Genomic DNA, 19007 nt, shown 5'->3' with positions numbered 1-19007 from the left:
ATTCCATAAACTCAAATTTGAACGGATAAAGCTCAAAAAGATATTTCCTGAGCTAACATTCCAGTTCAATGAGGATGAGTGCCCACAGATTCGAGAGAAGATTGAACAAAGGGGTTGGCAAAGGCTCACGAACCCAGAAGCAAAGATAAATGTAAACCTCATCAAAGAGTTCTATGCAAATGTGGTCAGAGAAGATAAAACCAAGGCCCCCACCTTCAAAAGTTATGTGAGAGGAACAGAGGTGGACTTCAGCCCCAATGCCATAACAAGGACTCTTCAACTGAAATCGCCACATTTTGATGAGCCCAGTTATCATGTGAGAATAAGTAATGGCCCCGACAATGATGAACTTGAAGAAATTGTGAACGATATGTGTGTTATAGGATCTGACTGGGAAAGGTATTCGGATAGGAGAGTGATAATGCGAAATTGTTACTCAGGTTGTGAATTATTACATATCTTCACAACTTCGCATAACTAACCAGCAAGTGCATTGGGTCGTCCAAGTAATACCTTACATGAGTAAGGGTCGAATCCCACGGAGATTGTTGGTATGAAGCAAGCTATGGTCACCTTGTAAATCTCAGTCAGGCGGATATAAAATAGTTATGTAGTTTTCGAAATGTAGTAATAGAAGAAGGATAGAAATACTTATGTAAATCATTGGTGAGAATTTCGGATAAGCATATGGAGATGCAATCGTTCCTCTGAACCTCCGCTTTCCTGCTGTCTTCATCCAATCAGTCTTACTCCTTTCTATGGCTGGCTTTATGCAAGGGCATCACCGTTGTCAGTGGCTACATCCCCTCCTCTTGTGAAAATGGTCCAAGATGCCCTGTCACGGCACGGCTAATCATCTGAGGTTCCCGATCATGCTGGAATAGGATTCACCCTCCTTTTGCGTCTGTCACTACGCCCAGCACTCGCGAGTTTGAAGCTCGTCACAGTCATTCAATCATTGAATCCTACTCGGAATACCACAGACAAGGTTTAGACTTTCCGGATCCTCTTGAATGCCGCCATCAATCTAGCTTACACCACGAAGATTCTGATTAAGAAATCTAAGAGATACTCATTCAGTCGAAGGTAGAACGGAAGTGGTTGTCAGGCACGCGTTCATAGGGAATGATGATGATTGTCACGTTCATCACATTCAGGTTGAAGAGCGAATGAATATCTTAGAAGCGAAATAAGATAAATTGAATAGAAAATAGTAGTACTTTGCATTAGTCTTTGAGGGACAGCAGAGCTCCACACCTTAATCTATGGAGTGCAGAAACTCTACCGTATGAAAATACATAAGTGATAATAGAGGGTAAGAATGGCCAAGTGGCCAGCCTCCCATGGGAATCTAGAGATCTCAAAATGATCAAAAGATTTCTAATACATTAGTAAAAAGTCCTATTTAAAATAAACTAGCTACTAGGGTTTACAAAAGTAAGTAATTGATGCATAAATCCACTTCCGGGGCCCACTTGGTGTGTGCTTGGGCTGAGCTTGAATGTTACACGTGTAGAGGCTCTTTCTGGAGTTGAACACCAGGTTGTAACGTATTTCTGGCGTTCAACTCTGGTTTGTGACTTGTTTCTGGCGTTTAACTCCAGACAGCAGCGTAGAACTCGCGTTCAATGCCCTTTTACGTCGTCTAAACTCGGCCAAAGTATGGACTATTATACATTGCTGGAAAGCCCTGGATGTTTACTTTCCAACGCAATTAGAAGCGCGCCATTTTGAGTTCTGTAGCTCCAGAAAATCCACTTTGAGTGCAGGGAGGTCAGAATCCAACAGCATCAGCAGTCCTTCTTCAACCTCTGAATCTGATTTTTGCTCAAGTCCCTCAATTTCAGCCAGAAAATACCTGAAATCATAGAAAAACACACAAACTCATAGTAAAGTCAAGAAATGTGAATTTAACATAAAAACTAATGAAAACATCCCTAAAAGTAACTAGATTCTACTAAAAACATACTAAAAACAATGCCAAAAAGCATACAAATTATCCGCTCATCACAACACCAAACTTAAATTGTTGCTTGTCCCCAAGCAACTGAAAATCAAATAGGATAAAAAGAAGAGAATATACTATAAATTCCAAACTATCAATGAAACATAGCTCCAATCAGATGAGCGGGACTTGTAGCTTTTTGCCTCTTGAATAGTTTTGGCATCTCACTTTATCCATTGAAGTTCAGAATGATTGGCTTCTATAGGAACTCAGAGTTCAGATAGTGTTATTGATTCTCCTAGTTCAGTATGATGATTCTTGAACACAGCTATTTTATGAGTCTTGGCCGTGGCCCTAAGCACTTTGTTTTCCAGTATTACCATCGGATACATAAATGCCACAGACACATAATTGGGTGAACCTTTTCAGATTGTGACTCAGCTTTGCTAAAGTCCCCAATTAGAGGTGTCCAGGGTTCTTAAGCACACTCTTTTTTTTTTCTTTGGACCTTGACTTTAACCGCTCAGTCTCAAGTTTTCACTTGACACCTTCACGCCACAAGTACATGGTTAGGGACAGTTTGGTTTAGCCGCTTAGACCAGGATTTTATTCCTTTAGGCCCTCCTATCCACTGATGCTCAAAGGCTTGGGATCCTTTTTATTGCCCTTGCCTTTTGGTTTTAAGGGTTACTGGCTTTTTGCTCTTGCCTCTTGGTTTTAAGAGCTTTTGGCTTTTTCTGCTTGCTTTTTCTTTTTCTTTCTATTATTTTTTTTTCTCTTTTTTTTTTCTGCAAGCTTTGTTCTTTGCTGCTTTTTCTTGCTTCAAGAATCATTTTTATGATTTTTCAGATTATCAAATAACATGTCTCTTAGTCATCATTCTTTCAAGAGCCAACATATTTAACATTCTTAAACAACAACTTCGAAAGACATATGCACTGTTCAAGCATACATTCAGAAAACAAGAAGCATTGTCACCACATCAATATAATTAAACTAAGTTCAAGGATAAATTCGAAACTCATGTACTTCTTGTTCTTTTGAATTAAAACAGTTTTTATTTAAGAGAGGTGATGGATTCATAGGACATTCATAACTTTAAGACATAGTTACTAACTACTAATGATCACGTAATGAAGACACAAACATGGATAAGCACATAACATAGAAAATGAAAAACAGAAGAAATAGGAACAAGGAATGAATCCACCTTAGTGATGGTGGCGTTTCCTTCTTGAGGAACCAATGATGTCCTTGAGCTCTTCTATGTCTCTTCCTTGTCTTTGTTGCTCCCCCTCATTGCTTTTTGATCTTCTCTAATTTCATGAAGGATGATGCAGTGCTCTTGATATTCCACCCTTAATTGTCCCATGTTGGAGCTTAGTTCTCCTAGGGAGGTGTTGATTTGCTCCCAATAGTTTTGTGGAGGAAAATGCATTTGAGGCATCTTCGAGATCTCATGGTGATGAGCTTCATGCGCCTCTTGAGCTCCATGAATGGGCTCTCTTGCTTGCTCCATCTTTTTCTTAGTGATGGGCTTCTCTTCCTCAATGTGAATGTCTCCTTCTATGAAAGCTCCAGCTGAGTAACATAGATGGCAGATAAGATGAGGGAAAGCTAGCCTTGCCCCAGGGGAGGGCTTTTCGGCTATTTTGTAGAGTTCAAGGGAGATGACTTCATGAACTTCTACTTCCTCTCCAATCATGATGCTATGAATCATGATGGCTGATAAGCGGATATTTTATACGCTTTTTGGGGTTAATTTCATATAGATTTTAGTATGTTTTAGTTGGTTTTTAGTTTATTTTCATTAGTTTCTAGGCAAAATCCACATTTCTGGACTTTACTATGAGTTTGTGTGTTTTTCTATAATTTCAGGTATTTTCTGGCTGAAATTGAGGGAGCTGAGCAAAAATCTGATTCAGGCTGAAAAAGGACTGCTGATATTGTTGGATTCTGACCTCCCTGCACTCAAAATGGATTTTCTGGAGCTACAAGACTCCAAATGGCATGCTTCCAATTTCGTTGGAAAGTAAACATCCAGGGCTTTCCATCAATATATAATAGTTCATACTTTGTCCAAGGATAGATGACGTAAACTGGCGTTTAATGCCAGCTCTCTGCCCAATTCTGGCGTCCAGCGCCAGAAACAAGTTGCAAGTTGGAGTTCAACGCCAGAAAATGATCCAAAGCTGGCGTTGAACACCCAAAACAGCCCCAGGCACGTGAGAAGCTTTAGTCTCAGCCCCAGCACACACCAAGTGGGCCCCAGAAGTGGATTTCTGCACTATCTGTTATAGTTTACTCATTTTCTGTAAACCTAAGCTACTAGTTTAGTATTTAAACAACTTTTAGAGATTCATTTTGTATCTCATGACATTTTAGATCTGAATTTTGTACTCTTTGACGGCATGAGTCTCTAAACTCCATTGTTGGGGGTGAGGAGCTTTGCTGTGTCCCAATGAATTAATGCAAGTATTTCTGTTTTCCATTCAACCATGCGTGTTCCTATCTAAGGTATCCATTCGCACTTCAATATGAATGTGATGAACGTGACAATCATCATCATTCCACCACGAACGCGTGCCTGAGAACCACTTACGTTCCACCGTAGAATGAATGAATATCTCTTAGATCTCTAAATCAGAATCTTCGTGGTATAAGCTAGATTGATGGCAGCATTCAAGAGAATCCAGAAAGTCTAAACCTTGTCTGTGGTATTCCGAGTAGGATTCAAGGATTGAATGACTGTGACGAGCTTCAAACTCACGAGTGCTGGGCGTAGTGACAGACGCAAAAGGATAGCAAATCCTATTCCGGTACGATTGAGAACCTGCAGATGATTAGCCGTACGGTGACAGCGCATTTGGACCCTTTTCACTAGAAGGATGGATGGTAGCCATTGACAACGGTGATCCACCTACACACAGCTTGCCATAGGAGGACGTGCGTGCGTGAATCAGAAAACAGAGGAAAGCAGAATTTCAGAAGACGAAGCATCTCCAAAACTCCAACATATTCTCCATCATTGCATACAAGTAAAGTTTGTGTTCTGCCCTTTTTCTCCTTGCAATCATATTTGATAAGTGAATTATTTTATTGTCTTCCTGACTAAGAGTTACAAGATAACCATAGATTGCTTCAAGCCAACAATCTCCGTGGGATCGACCCTTACTCACGTAAGGTATTACTTGGACGACCCAGTGCACTTGCTGGTTAGTTGTGCGAAATTACATTGTGAAGTAATTTTCGTGCACCAAGTTTTTGGCGCCGTTGCCGGGGATTGTTCGTGTTTGAACAACTGACGGTTTATTTTGTTTCTTAGATTAGGAAAATTTGTCTTTTTTTTGGTTTAGAGTCTCTTATTATTGTTCTTGGTTAAAAATATCCTTCTTCAAAACAAGTGTTACATTTACTGTCCAATTGGCTAGAGCATTGGTCTAAGTCTGTGGCAGTTTGGTATACTTTTTTTTTTAAATCTTTTTCAAAAATAATAATTTCTCTATTAAATTTTGTGCCAAACTTTAAGTTTGGTGTTTTCTTATTGATTTCCCTTTGATTTTCGAAAATTTTAGTTTGGTTTTCTAAAAATTTTAAGTTTGGTGTTCTTTCTTCATGTTCTTGTGAGTCTTCAAAGTGTTCTTGAGTTTTCCTTGTGTCTTGATCTAAAAATTTTTAAGTTTGATGTTCCTTAGTGTTTTCCCTCCAAAATTTTCGAAAACAAGGAGCATTAGATCTAAAAATTTTAAATCTTGTGCTATTTTATTATTTTTCTCTTTCCTCACTAAATTCAAAAATATCTTTTCTCTCTAATTTTAAAACAAATTTTCGAAAATTATTTTTTTTAAAAATTCAGATTTGTTTTCAAAATTTAAAATCTTTTCCAAATCATATCTTTTTCAAAACTTCCTCACCACTTTCTCTCCCCTCATTTTTTCGAAAATCTTCACCTATTTTTATTTATTTTACTTTAATTTATTTTATTTTCGAAATAAATAAATAAATAAATAAATAAAAATAAAAATTTTTTATTTTACATCATCTCCCTTTCTCCATCATGGATCTAAGTGGAAATGAACAGTCTAGGAGGATTCTGGGGTCATATGCTAACCCCTCTACTGCTTCATATGGGAGTAGTATCTGCATACCCTCCATTGGAGTCAGTAGCTTCGAGTTGAATCCTCAGCTCATTATCATGGTGCAACAAAGTTGCCAGTATTCCAGTCTTCCACAGGAAGAACCTACAGAGTTTCTGGCACAATTTTTACAAATTGCTGACACAGTACATGATAAGGAAATAGATCAGGATGTCTACAGACTATTACTGTTTCCATTTGCTGTAAAAGATCAAGCTAAGAGGTGGTTAAATAACCAACCTAAGGCCAGCATAAGAACATGGAAACAGCTGACAAAAAAATTCCTGAATCAATACTTTCCCCCAAAACGGATGACACAGCTAAGGCTGGACATCCAAGGCTTTAAACAAGGAGATAAGGAATCTCTTTATGATGCCTGGGAGAGATACAGAGAGATGCTACGAAAATGCCCCTCTGAAATTTTTCAGAGTGGGTTCAGTTAGACATCTTCTATTATGGGCTTGCAGAAGGAGCTCAGATGTCTCTAGATTACTCAGCTGGTGGATCTATCCACATGAGAAAGACAATTGAAGAGGCTCAAGAGCTCATTGATACAGTTGCCAGGAATCAGCATCTGTACCTAAGCAGTGAACCTTCCATGACAGAAGAGGTTAAAACAGTAACTGCTGAACTCAGCCCTGTAAAACAAGCTGCTGAATTCAATCAGCAATTGGACTTTCTAACAAAGCAGTTAGCCGAATTCAAGGATAAACTACAAGAGACAAGGATGGCTAATATAAATATGGAAGAACAATTGAAGCAAACAAAGCAGCAGCTGTCAAGACAAATAATAGAAGAATGCCAAGCAGTTCAATTAAGAAGTGGGAAAACATTAAATACCCCACCTCAAGGCAGCAAAGAGTTAAGGAATGAGCAAACCACCCAAAATTCACCTGAGGACAGTAAGAGCCCAGGGAAAAGTAATTATGGCATTAAAACGCCAGCAATCTGGTGGAAGGCTGGCGCTGAACGCCCAGACCATGCCCAAGACTGGCGTTCAACGCCAGTAACAAGCAAGGACTGGCGTTCAATGCCAGAAACAAGCAAGGATCTGGCGTTGAACGCCCAAAATGGGCAAGACCTGGCGCTAAACGCCCAAAATGGGCACAGTTCTGGCGTGCAGACGCCAGGAACAGACAAGGAGTTGGCGTCTCACATCACTCCAGCTTCTAACTCTGGCACTCAATTGCCAGTGAGGGATCAGACACACACAAGTGCTGATGACAACCCCTCTAAAAAGGCTTCTTCAGCCACTTCTGTAGGCAATAAACCTACAGCAACTAAGGTTGAGGAATATAAAGCCAAGATACCTTATCCTCAAAAACTCCGGAAAGAGAAACAGGATAAGCAATTTGCTCACTTTGCAGATTATCTCAGGACTCTTGAAATAAAGATTCCATTTGCAGAGGCACTTGAGCAAATACCTTCTTATGCCAAGTTTATGAAAGAGATCTTGAGTCATAAAAAGGATTGGAGAGAAACAGAAAGAGTTCTCCTCACTGAACAATGCAGTGCAGTCATTCTAAAAAGCTTTCCTGAAAAGCTTAAATACCCTGGGAGTTTTCTGATACTATGCATATTAGAAGGTAACTGCACCAAGACAGCTTTGTGCGATCTTGGGGCAAGCATCAACCTAATACCTGCATCCACTATCAGAAAGCTTGGCTTAACTGAAGAAGTTAAACCAACCCGGATATGTTTCCAACTTGCTGATGGCTCTATTAAATACCCATCAGGCGTGATTGAAGACATGATTGTCAGAGTTGGGCCATTCGCCTTTCCCATTGACTTTGTAGTGCTGAAAATGGAGGAGCACAAGAGCGCTACTCTCATTCGAGGAAGACCCTTCCTAGCAACTGGACGAACCCTCATTGATGTCCAACAAGGGGAAATAACCCTGAGAGTCAATGATGATGAGTTTAAGTTGAATGCTGTCAAAGCTATGCAGCATCCAGGCACATCAAAAGACTGCATGAAAGTTGATCTTATTGACTCTTTGGTAGAAGAGATCAACATGGCTGAGAGTCTCAAATCAGAGTTGGAAGACATCTTTAAAGATGTTCAGCCTGATTTGGAGGATTCAGAGGAGATTAAAGAGCCTCTGAAATTTCCTCTGGAAGAGGAAAAACCTCCTAAACTCGAGCTCAAACCATTACCACCATCCCTGAAATATGTATTTCTGGGAGAAGGTGACACTTTTCCAGTGATCATAAGCTCTGCTTTAAATCCACAGGAAGAGGAAGCACTTATTCAAGTGCTAAGGACACACAAGACAGCTCTTGGGTGATCCATAGGTGACCTTAAGGGCATAAGCCCAGCTAGGTGCATGCACAAAATCTTATTGGAGGATAATGCTAAACCAGTGGTTCAACCACAGAGGCGGCTAAATCCAGCCATGAAGGAAGTGGTGCAGAAAGAGGTCACCAAATTACTAGAGGCTGGGATTATTTATCCTATTTCTGATAGCCCCTGGGTGAGCCCTGTCCAAGTCATCCCAAAAAAGGGAGGCATGACAGTGATTCATAATGAAAAAAATGAACTGGTTCCTACAAGAACAGTTACAGGGTGGCGCATGTGTATTGACTACAGAAGGCTCAATACAGCCACCAGAAAGGATCATTTTCCTTTACCATTCATAGACCAGATGCTAGAAAGACTGGCAGGTCATGATTATTACTGCTTTTTGGATGGCTACTCAGGCTATAACCAGATTGCAGTAGATCCTCAGGATCAAGAGAAAACAGCTTTCACATGTCTATCTGGAGTGTTTTCTTATAGAAGGATGCCATTTAGGCTGTGTAACGCGCCTGCAACCTTCCAGAGATGCATGCTCTCTATTTTCTCTGATATGGTGGAAAAATTTCTAGAAGTCTTCATGGATGACTTCTCAGTATATGGAGACTCATTCAGCTCCTGTCTTGATCACATGAAACTTGTCCTGAAGAGATGCCAAGAGACCAACCTAGTCTTAAACTGGGAAAAATGTCACTTCATGGTGACTGAAGGGATTGTCCTTGGGCATAAAATCTCAAACAAGGGAATAGAGGTGGATCAAGCAAAAATAGAGATAATTGAAAAATTACCACCACCTGCCAATGTTAAGGCAATCAGAAGCTTTCTGGGGCATGCAGGATTCTATAGGAGGTATATAAACGATTTTTCAAAAATCGCAAAACCTCTAAGTAATCTGCTAGCTACTCACACGCCATTTGTGTTTGACACAGAGTGTATGCAGGCGTTTGAAACGCTAAAAGCTAAGCTGGTCACAGCACCAGTTATTTCTGCACCAGACTGGACATTACCATTTGAGCTAATGTGTGATGCCAGTGATCACGCCATTGGTGCAGTATTGGGATAGAAGCATGACAAGCTTCTGCACGTCATTTATTATGCTAGTCGCGTTTTAAATGATGCCCAAAAAAATTACACAACCACAGAAAAAGAATTACTTGCAGTGGTTTATGCCATTGACAAGTTCAGATCATACTTAGTAGGATCAAAAGTGATTGTGTATAGTGACCATGCTGCTCTTAAATATCTACTCACAAAGCAGGATTCAAAACCCAGGCTCATCAGATGGGTGCTGCTTCTGCAAGAGTTTGATATAGAAATAAGAGACAGAAAAGGGACAGAGAACCAAGTGGCTGATCATCTGTCCCGGATAGAGCCAGTAGAAGGGACGTCCCTCCCCTCTCTTGAGATCTCTGAGACTTTTCCGGATGAGCATTTATTTGCCATTCAGGAAATACCATGGTTTTCCGATATTGCAAACTATAAAGCTGCAAGGTTCATACCCAAAGAGTACAACAGGCAACAAAAGAAAAAATTAATCACTGATGCAAAGTACTACTTGTGGGATGAACCCTATCTCTTTAAGAGATGTGCAGACGGAATAATCCGTAGGTGTGTTCCTAGAGAAGAAGCACAGAGGATCCTATGGCACTGCCATGGATCTCAATATGGAGGCCATTTCGGAGGTGAGCGAACAGCCACCAAGGTCCTCCAATGTGGCTTCTATTGGCCCACACTCTATAAAGATTCCCGAGAGTTTGTACGTAACTGTGATAGTTGCCAAAGAGCTGGTAATCTGCCTCATGGTTACGCCATGCCTCAACAAGGAATCTTGGAGATTGAGTTGTTTGACGTATGGGGAATCGACTTCATGGGACCTTTCCCACCATCATTCTCAAACACTTATATTCTGGTGGCAGTTGACTATGTATCAAAATGGGTTGAGGCCATTGCCACACCCACCAATGATACTAAAACAGTGCTGAAGTTCCTCCAGAAATATATCTTCAGCAGGTTTGGGGTCCCTAGAGTACTAATCAGTGATGGGGGCACTCACTTCTGCAAGAAACAGCTTTATTCTGCCATGGTCCGATATAGGATTCGCCACAAGGTGGCGACCCCATATCATCGACAGACTAATGGACAAGCTGAAGTCTCTAACAGAGAGCTAAAAAGAATCCTAGAACGGACTGTAAATACCCGTAGAAAGGATTGGACAAGAAGCTTGGATGATGCTTTGTGGGCATACAGAACAGCATTCAAGACTCCTATAGGGACCTCTCCATACCAACTGGTCTATGGTAAGGCATGTCACCTGCCCGTGGAACTGGAACATAAAGCCTACTGGGCAACCAGATTCCTGAACTTTGATGCCAGATTAGCTGGAGAAAAAAGATTGCTCCAGCTAAATGAGCTAGAGGAATTCAGATTCACTGCTTTCGAAAATGTCAAGCTTTATAAAGAAAAATAAAAAAAATGGCATGACAGAAAGCTGTCATCTAGAATCTTTGAACCAGGACAAAAGGTTTTGTTGTTCAACTCTAGGCTCAGGCTATTCCCCGGGAAACTGAAGTCCCGGTGGAGGGGACCATATGCGATTACAAGTGTATCACCATATGGTTATATGGAGCTTCAAGATGTTGATTCTGATAAGAAGTTCATTGTCAATGGACAGAGAATCAAGCACTATCTTGAAGGCAATGTTGAGCAAGAGTGCTCAAGGCTGAAGCTAGACTAAAAGCTCAGCAAGGTCCAGCTAAAGACAATAAAGAAGTGCTTGCTAGGAGGCAACCCAGCCATGGGGCATCAATCCTCTAAGCATTTTGCCCTATTTTTATTTTTATTTGTTTATATAAAGTTCACTGATCCTAAGGTAAAGAGTCAATTGTATAAGTTCACAGGGTTACAGAAGGATTCTGAACACAAAACAGAGAAAAAGAGCTCACTGGCAAGAAAACGCCAGTAAAAGTCTGTTTTGGGCGTTCAACGCCCAACAGAAGCATCCACTGGGCGTTGAACGCCAGTGAGGATAGCCATCTGGGCGTTAAACGCCAGAAAGAAGCTCTTTCTGGGCGTTTAACACCAGATTTACAGCATTCTAGGCATTTAGAAAAACGCCCAGTAACAAAGGACTTCCTGGCATTCAACGCCAGAAAGAAGCAGCAGCTGGGCGTTGAACGCCCAGGAGAGGCAGCATTTGAGCACTGAACGCCCAAAACATGCAGCGTTTGGGCGTTCAAATGCCAGGATGGTGGGGAGGAGGTAAATTCATTTTTTCTTCATATTTTTTCATTCTAATCTTAATTTTCATGCTTCAATTCATGATTTCTTGCATAAACATGTTAAGAACCCTGATTTCTAAAATCCCTAATTTCTAAAAACCCTACCTTAAAAATATCAAATATATCTTAATCCATAAGCACAAACCCTCTTTTTCAATTCAATTCAACCCTTTTTCAAATTTTCAAAACAAATCTATCTTTTCAACTAATATCTTTTTCAAATCTCCACATTATCTTTTTCAAAATCTAGATTTATCTTTTTCAAAAATTTCTCATATCTTTTCAATTTTAAACTATATCCTCTCTTATCATATCTTCTATCTTATCTTTTCCAAATCAATCTTTTTTATCATATCTTTTCTAAATTTTCGAAACCACCCCCCTCCCTTTAAATATGAGTTCGGCCACCCCCCCTTCCATCAACAATTGCACCTAGCTCTCCTTCTATCCCTCTCCTTTCTTTTCTTTTACTTGAGGACAAGCAAACCTCTAAGTTTGGTGTGTTTATTCGTGATCACTAAGATCATGGCTCCTAAGGGAAAACAACCCACTTCAAGAGGCAAGAAAGAGAGCATTCCAAAACCACTTTGGAATCAAGGGAAGTTCTTATCTAAAGAACATTCAGACCATTATTACAAAATAATGGGTCTAAGATCAGTGATCCCGGAAGTTAGATTCGATCTGAAAGAAGACGAATATCCGGAGATCCAGGAGCAAATTCGAATCAGGAACTGGGAGGTCCTAGCTAATCCTGAAACGAAAGTGGGAAGGAATATGGTCTAGGAGTTCTATGCTAATATGTGGCAGACAGACAAGCAAAAACTATCTGGAACTGCTTTCTATGAATATTGGACCGTGGTCAAAGGAAAGATTGTTCATACCATCCCTGACAAGATCAGGAAGATCTTAAAGCTACCTCAGTTGAAAGATGATCCAGACTCTTTCAACAGGAGAATGATGAGAACAGACAAGGGCCTGGATAAGATTCTAGAGGATATATGTATCCCTGGAGCAAGGTGGAACACTAGCACGAAGGGTGTCCCAAATCAACTCAAAAGGGAAGATCTCAAACCAGTCGCCAGAGGATGGCTGGACTTCATTGGGAATTCTCTGCTGCCCACTAGCAACCGTTCTGAAGTCACTGTTAAAAGAGCAGTGATGATCCATTGCATCATGATGGGAAAAGAAGTGGAAGTTCATTAACTAATTTCAATTGAATTCTACAAAATTACTAATAAAAATTCTAAAGAGGCCAGGCTGGCTTACCCAAGCGTAATTTCTCTGCTCTGCAAGGATGCTGGAGTAAGGATGGGAATAACTGAGTATATCTCAATTGAGAAACCAATCACCAAAGCATCAATGGAAAAACAACAAGCACAGGATGACCCCATCAAGAAGAAAACACAGGAATTTCTCCCAGAAATCCCTCAATCTGAATATTGGGAGTATCTTGAAACATCATTTACCAAGATGCAAGAAGCTATGGAACAAATAATAAAGGAACAGAAGGAACAAAGTCAAATTCTTTGCTATTTGATTAAAGAACAGGAAGAGCAAGGGCGTGACTTGAGGGAATTGAAGGGCCAGAAGTTATCTCTTGAAGGACCAAGCACCCCACAGATCCGAGGAACATCCACTTCCCAGAACAAAGGTTGTTAAATTCCAATTTCTGCTTTAACTCTGTGATAGTTGTCGTTATAGGAGTTTACCTTAGGAGTCATATAGTAGTAATTAGTGTCTATTTTGATTTTACCTCCAATTAAGTTATAGTCTATTTTTCTCATCATCAGCAAACATGAATAAAATAGTAGATCTTTTGAATAAGAGGCAATAAAATTTGAGTTTTTAATAAGAAAAATTCTAATTAGTAACATGTGGTGGCAATGCTTTCTGTCTTCTGAATGAATACTTGAACAGTGCATATGTCTTTTGAATTTGTTGTTTAAGACTGTTAAATATGTTGGCTCTTGAAAGAATGATGAACATGAGACATGTTATTGATAATCTGAAAAATCATAAAAATGATTCTTGAAGCAAGAAAAAGCAGCAAAGAACAAAGCTTGCAGAAAAAAAAAGAGAGAGAGAAAGAAAAAGCAAGCAGAAAAAGCCAAAGCCATTAAAACCTAAAGGGCAAGGGTAATAGAAAGGATCCCAAGGCTTTGAGCATCAGTGGATAGGAGGGCCTAAAGGAATAAAATCCTGGCCTAAGTGGCTAAACCAAGCTGTCCCTGGCCATGTGCTTGTGGCGTGAAGGTGTCAAGTGAAAACTTGAGACTGAGCGGTTAAAGTCAAGGTCCAAAGCAAAAAGAAGAGTGTGCTTAAGAACCCTGGACACCTCTAATTGGGGGCTTTAGCAAAGCTGAGTCACAATCTAAAAGGGTTCACCCAATTATGTGTCTGCGGCATTTATGTATCCGGTGGTAATACTGGAAAACAAAGTGCTTAGGGCCACGGCCAAGACTCATAAAGTAGCTGTGTTCAAGAATCAGCATACTGAAATAGGAGAATCAATAACACCATCTGAATTCTAAGTTCCTATAGATGCCAATCACTCTGAGCTTCAATGGATAAAGTGAGATGCCAAAACTGTTCGGAAGCAAAAAGCTACTAGTCCCGCTCATCTAATTAGAATCTGAGCTTCACTCAAAAACTCTGAGATATTATTGTTTCTTGACTTATTAGTCTTCTATTTTATTTGTCTAGTTGCTTGAGGACAAGCAACAGTTCAAGTTTGGTGTTGTGATGAGCGGATATTTTATACGCTTTTTGGGGTTAATTTCATATAGATTTTAGTATGTTTTAGTTGGTTTTTGGTTTATTTTCATTAGTTTCTAGGCAAAATCCACATTTCTGGACTTTACTATGAGTTTGTGTGTTTTTTTGTAATTTCAGGTATTTTCTGGCTGAAATTGAGGGAGCTGAGCAAAAATCTGATTCAGGCTGAAAAAGGACTACTGATGCTATTGGATTCTGACCTCCCTGCACTCAAAATGGATTTTCTGGAGCTACAGAACTCCAAATGGCGTGCTTCCAATTGCGTTGGAAATTAGACATTCAGGGCTTTCCCGCAATATATAATAGTCCATACTTTGCCCAAGGATAGACGACGTAAACTGGCGTTCAACGCCAGCTCTCTGCCCAATTCTGGCGTCCAGCGCCAGAAACAAGTTGCAAGTTGGAGTTCAACGCCAGAAAAGGATCCAAAGCTGGCGTTGAATGCCCAAAACAGCCCCAGGCACGTGAGAAGCTTTAGTCTCAGCCCCAGCACATACCAAGTGGGCCCCAGAAGTGAATTTCTGCACTATCTGTTATAGTTTACTCATTTTCTATAAACCTAGGCTACTAGTTTAGTATTTAAACAACTTTTAGAGATTCATTTTGTATCTCATGATATTTTAGATCTGAATTTTGTACTCTTTGACGGCATGAGTCTCTAAACTCCATTGTTGGGGGTGAGGAGCTCTGCTGTGTCCCAATGAATTAATGCAAGTATTTCTTTTTTCCATTCAACCATGCGTGTTCCTATCTAAGATATCCATTCGCACTTCAATATGAATGTGATGAACGTGACAATCATCATCATTCCACCACGAACGCGTGCCTGACAACCACTTACGTTCCACCGTAGAATGAATGAATATCTCTTAGATCTCTAAATCAGAATCTTCGTGGTATAAGCTAGATTGATGGCAGCATTCAAGAGAATCCAGAAAGTCTAAACCCTGTCTGTGGTATTCCGAGTAGGATTCAAGGATTGAATGACTGTGACGAGCTTCAAACTCGCGAGTGCTGGGCGTAGTGACAGACGCAAAAGGATAGTAAATCCTATTCCGGTACGATTGAGAACCTGCAGATGATTAGTCGTGCGGTGACAGCGCATTTGGACCCTTTTCACTGGAAGGATGGATGGTAGCCATTGACAACAGTGATCCACCTACACACAGCTTGCCATAGGAGGATGTGCGTGCATGAATCAGAAAATAGAGGAAAGCAGAATTTCAGAAGACGAAGCATCTCCAAAACTCCAACATATTCTCCATCATTGCATACAAGTAAAATTTGTGTTCTGCCCTTTTTCTCCTTGCAATCATATTTGATAAGTGAATTATTTTATTGTCTTCCTGACTAAGAGTTACAAGATAACCATAGATTGCTTCAAGCCAACAATCTCCGTGGGATCGACCCTTACTCACGTAAGGTATTACTTGGACGACCCAGTGCACTTGTTGGTTAGTTGTGCGAAATTACATTGTGAAGTAATTTTTGTGCACCAATGGCCCGATCCACAGTAACTTCATATCGGTTGCTAGTGGGGATGATGGAGCGTTGGATAAACTCCAACCATCCTCTAGCTACAGGCTTGAGGTCCAGTCTTCTTAGTTGAACCGGCTTGCCTTTGGAGTCAATCTTCCATTGAGCTCCTTCCACACATATGTCCATGAGGATTTGGTCCAACTTTTGATCAAAGTTGACTCTCCTTGTGTAGGGGCGTGCGTTCTCCTCCATGTTTGGCAAGTTGAACACCAACCTCACATTTTCCGGACTAAAATCTAAGTATTTCCCCCGAATGTTCTTACTTTGATCATGGTTCTTAGTGATCCATGCATTGGCATAGAACTCTTGAACCATTAAGATACCGACTTGTTGGATGTGGTTTGTTAGAACTTCCCAACCTCTTCTTTGGAATTCATGTCGGATCTCCGGATACTCATTTCTCTTGAGCTTGAAAGGGACCTCGGGGATCACCTTCTTCTTGGCCACAACATCATGGAAGTGGTCTTGATGGGCTTTGGAGATGAACCTTTCCATCTCCCATGACTCGTAGGTGGAAGCTTTTGTCTTCCCTTTCCCTTTTCTAGAGGATTCTCCGGTCTTAGATGCCATCAATGGTAATGGAAAAACAAAAAGCTTATGCTTTTACCACACCAAACTTAGAATTTTGCTCGCCCTCGAGCAAGAGGAGAAAGAATAGATGAAGAAGAAGAAGAAATGGAGGAGAGGGAGAAGGGGTTGTGTTTCGGCCAAGAAGAGAAGAGAGGGTTGTTGATGCCAGGGCATTTTGGCCAGTTTCACTGACCTTTTCTTTACTGTTTTTAGGATAGTTTCATGCATTTCTTTAGGAAATAAGCTAGTTTTGGGTAAATATTCACTTATGCCTTGACTCAAGCATACATTGTGCATTTTACATGATTTCATGAGGATTTTGCATAAGTTTAGTGACAAATATTATGTTGCATTACTCATGACTTGGACTAGAGCTTTGATGCACTTTGTTGCTTGGTTTCAGGACCAAAAAGAAGCAAGAAAAGGAGAGGTAACTTGCAAAGATTAATGAGAAAAGTGATTTCCAATAACACTCTCAAAAAGCCATCAATGCCCACGTTAGAGAGTCACGTTAACCAAGTTAACATGAACTCTAACGTGGAGAAAAGAAGTTGAGCCAACGTTAGTGACACTCAACATTGTCACTAACGTTGGCACTTACTCATAAGTGGCCACGTTAGAAGCCACGTTAACCTAGTTAACGTGGCCTCTAACGTTAAGGGGGAGGGAGAGAAACCAACGTTAGTGACACTCAATATTGTCACTAACGTTGGCCTATGGTGCTAAGTACCACGTTAACTCCCACGTTAACTTGGTTAACGTGGGAACTAACGTGGAGAATGGAGAGTTGTCGACAACGTTAGTGACACTCAACATTGTCACTAACGTTGAAGCAACCACACAACCCCCAAGAGTCACGTTAACTTCCACGTTAACTTGGTTAACGTGGAAGCTAACGATGAGAAATGAAGGATGAGCCAACGTTAGTGACACTCAACATTGTCACTAACGTTGGGATGGCTAAAAGATGGCCACGTTAGAAGCCACGTTAACCTAGTTAACGTGGAATCTAACGTGAGACCTAGGGGCACATTGGAACGTTAGTGACAATGTTGAATGTCACTAACGTTCTCGAAGGATGGCAAAGGCCACGTTAACCCAGTTAACGTGAGCTTTAACGTGAAGCAAGAAGGGGCACACTGGAACGTTAGTGACAATGTTGAGTGTCACTAACGTTCTCGAAGGTTTACAAGGCAAACGTTAAAAGCCACGTTAACCTAGTTAACGTGGGTTTTAACGTGAGGCAAAGGGGTGCATTGGAACGTTAGTGACAATGTTAAATGTCACTAACGTTCCCGAACTTGGACTTTCATTAAATGATTAACACTCCTTACGCCCTGAGCTTAAGTCTCTGCCCACTCCGCACTTTCTCTCTGCAAGTAAAGCCAAGCCCAAATAAAGAAAGGAACTGCTTCAAACTCAAGATCCAAAGGCCCAAGACTTGAAGAGTGAACTAGAAGCTGAGAAGAGTAGTATATATAGGAGTAGCTTTGAATTGTAAAATAGTTCTGGAGGCTGAGGAATTACTCTCTGTATTTACTTTCTTTGCAATTTCTAGTTTCATGATGTATTCTCCATCTTTATTTTCATTTTCAAGAGCTATGAACAACTAAACCCCTTTCATTGGGTTAGGGAGCTCTGTTGTAATTTGATGGATCAATACTAATTTTTATTGTTCTTCTTCTATCTTTCCTCTTGATTTTACTTGAAAGATTTCGATCTTCATCCAATTGAGTAGTTATCTTGGAAGAGAAGCTATTCAAACTTGGATCTCTTTTGAACCTTGGAAGAGGAATGAAGAGATCAAGCTAGAAATGCTTTCTCATGCTGGACCAAATTGGGTTTGGATGGGTATGTGACTGTAACCCTCTCAATACTTGGTTTGGGAAATGCATGTGGTATAATCAGTGACCATACTTCATCTCTTCTCATGAGCAATTGACCAAGGAATTGGCTATTGATCAAGATTTGAGAGATTGAATTGCAAGGAATTGCAATTCAATCACTTAAGATTGCCAAGGAGATCAATGAGTGCATTGATTGAGGAAGAGATGAAAATGAACTTGATCCGGAGAATTGCAACATCTCCTAAGCCCAATGAACTCCCCATCTCTAATCTTACCCATTTTCTGCGATTTACTTTTATGAGCAAATCCCCCATTCCCATTTACAATTCTGCAATTTATTTTCAGTCATTTACTTCCAGTCCTTTAATTCTAGAATTTACTTTTCTGTTATTTACATTCCCGCCATTTTATTTTCTGCAACTCTCAACCCAAATTCTGGATTCGCTCAACTAGAACATTCTTCTAATTAAAGTTGCTTGATCAATCAATCCCTGTGGGATTCGACCTCACTCTATTGTGAGTTTTTACTTGACGACAACTTCGGTACACTTGCCGAAGGGAGATTTGTTGAGAGACAAGTTTTCCACTCATCAAGTTTATGGCGCCGTTGCCGGGGATTGAT

The sequence above is a fragment of the Arachis ipaensis genome, chromosome B6 (assembly GCF_059453495.1).
Source record: "Arachis ipaensis isolate K30076 ecotype BB chromosome B6, ASM5945349v1, whole genome shotgun sequence".
Lineage (NCBI taxonomy): Eukaryota > Viridiplantae > Streptophyta > Magnoliopsida > Fabales > Fabaceae > Arachis > Arachis ipaensis.
This window is presented reverse-complemented; position numbering follows the sequence as displayed.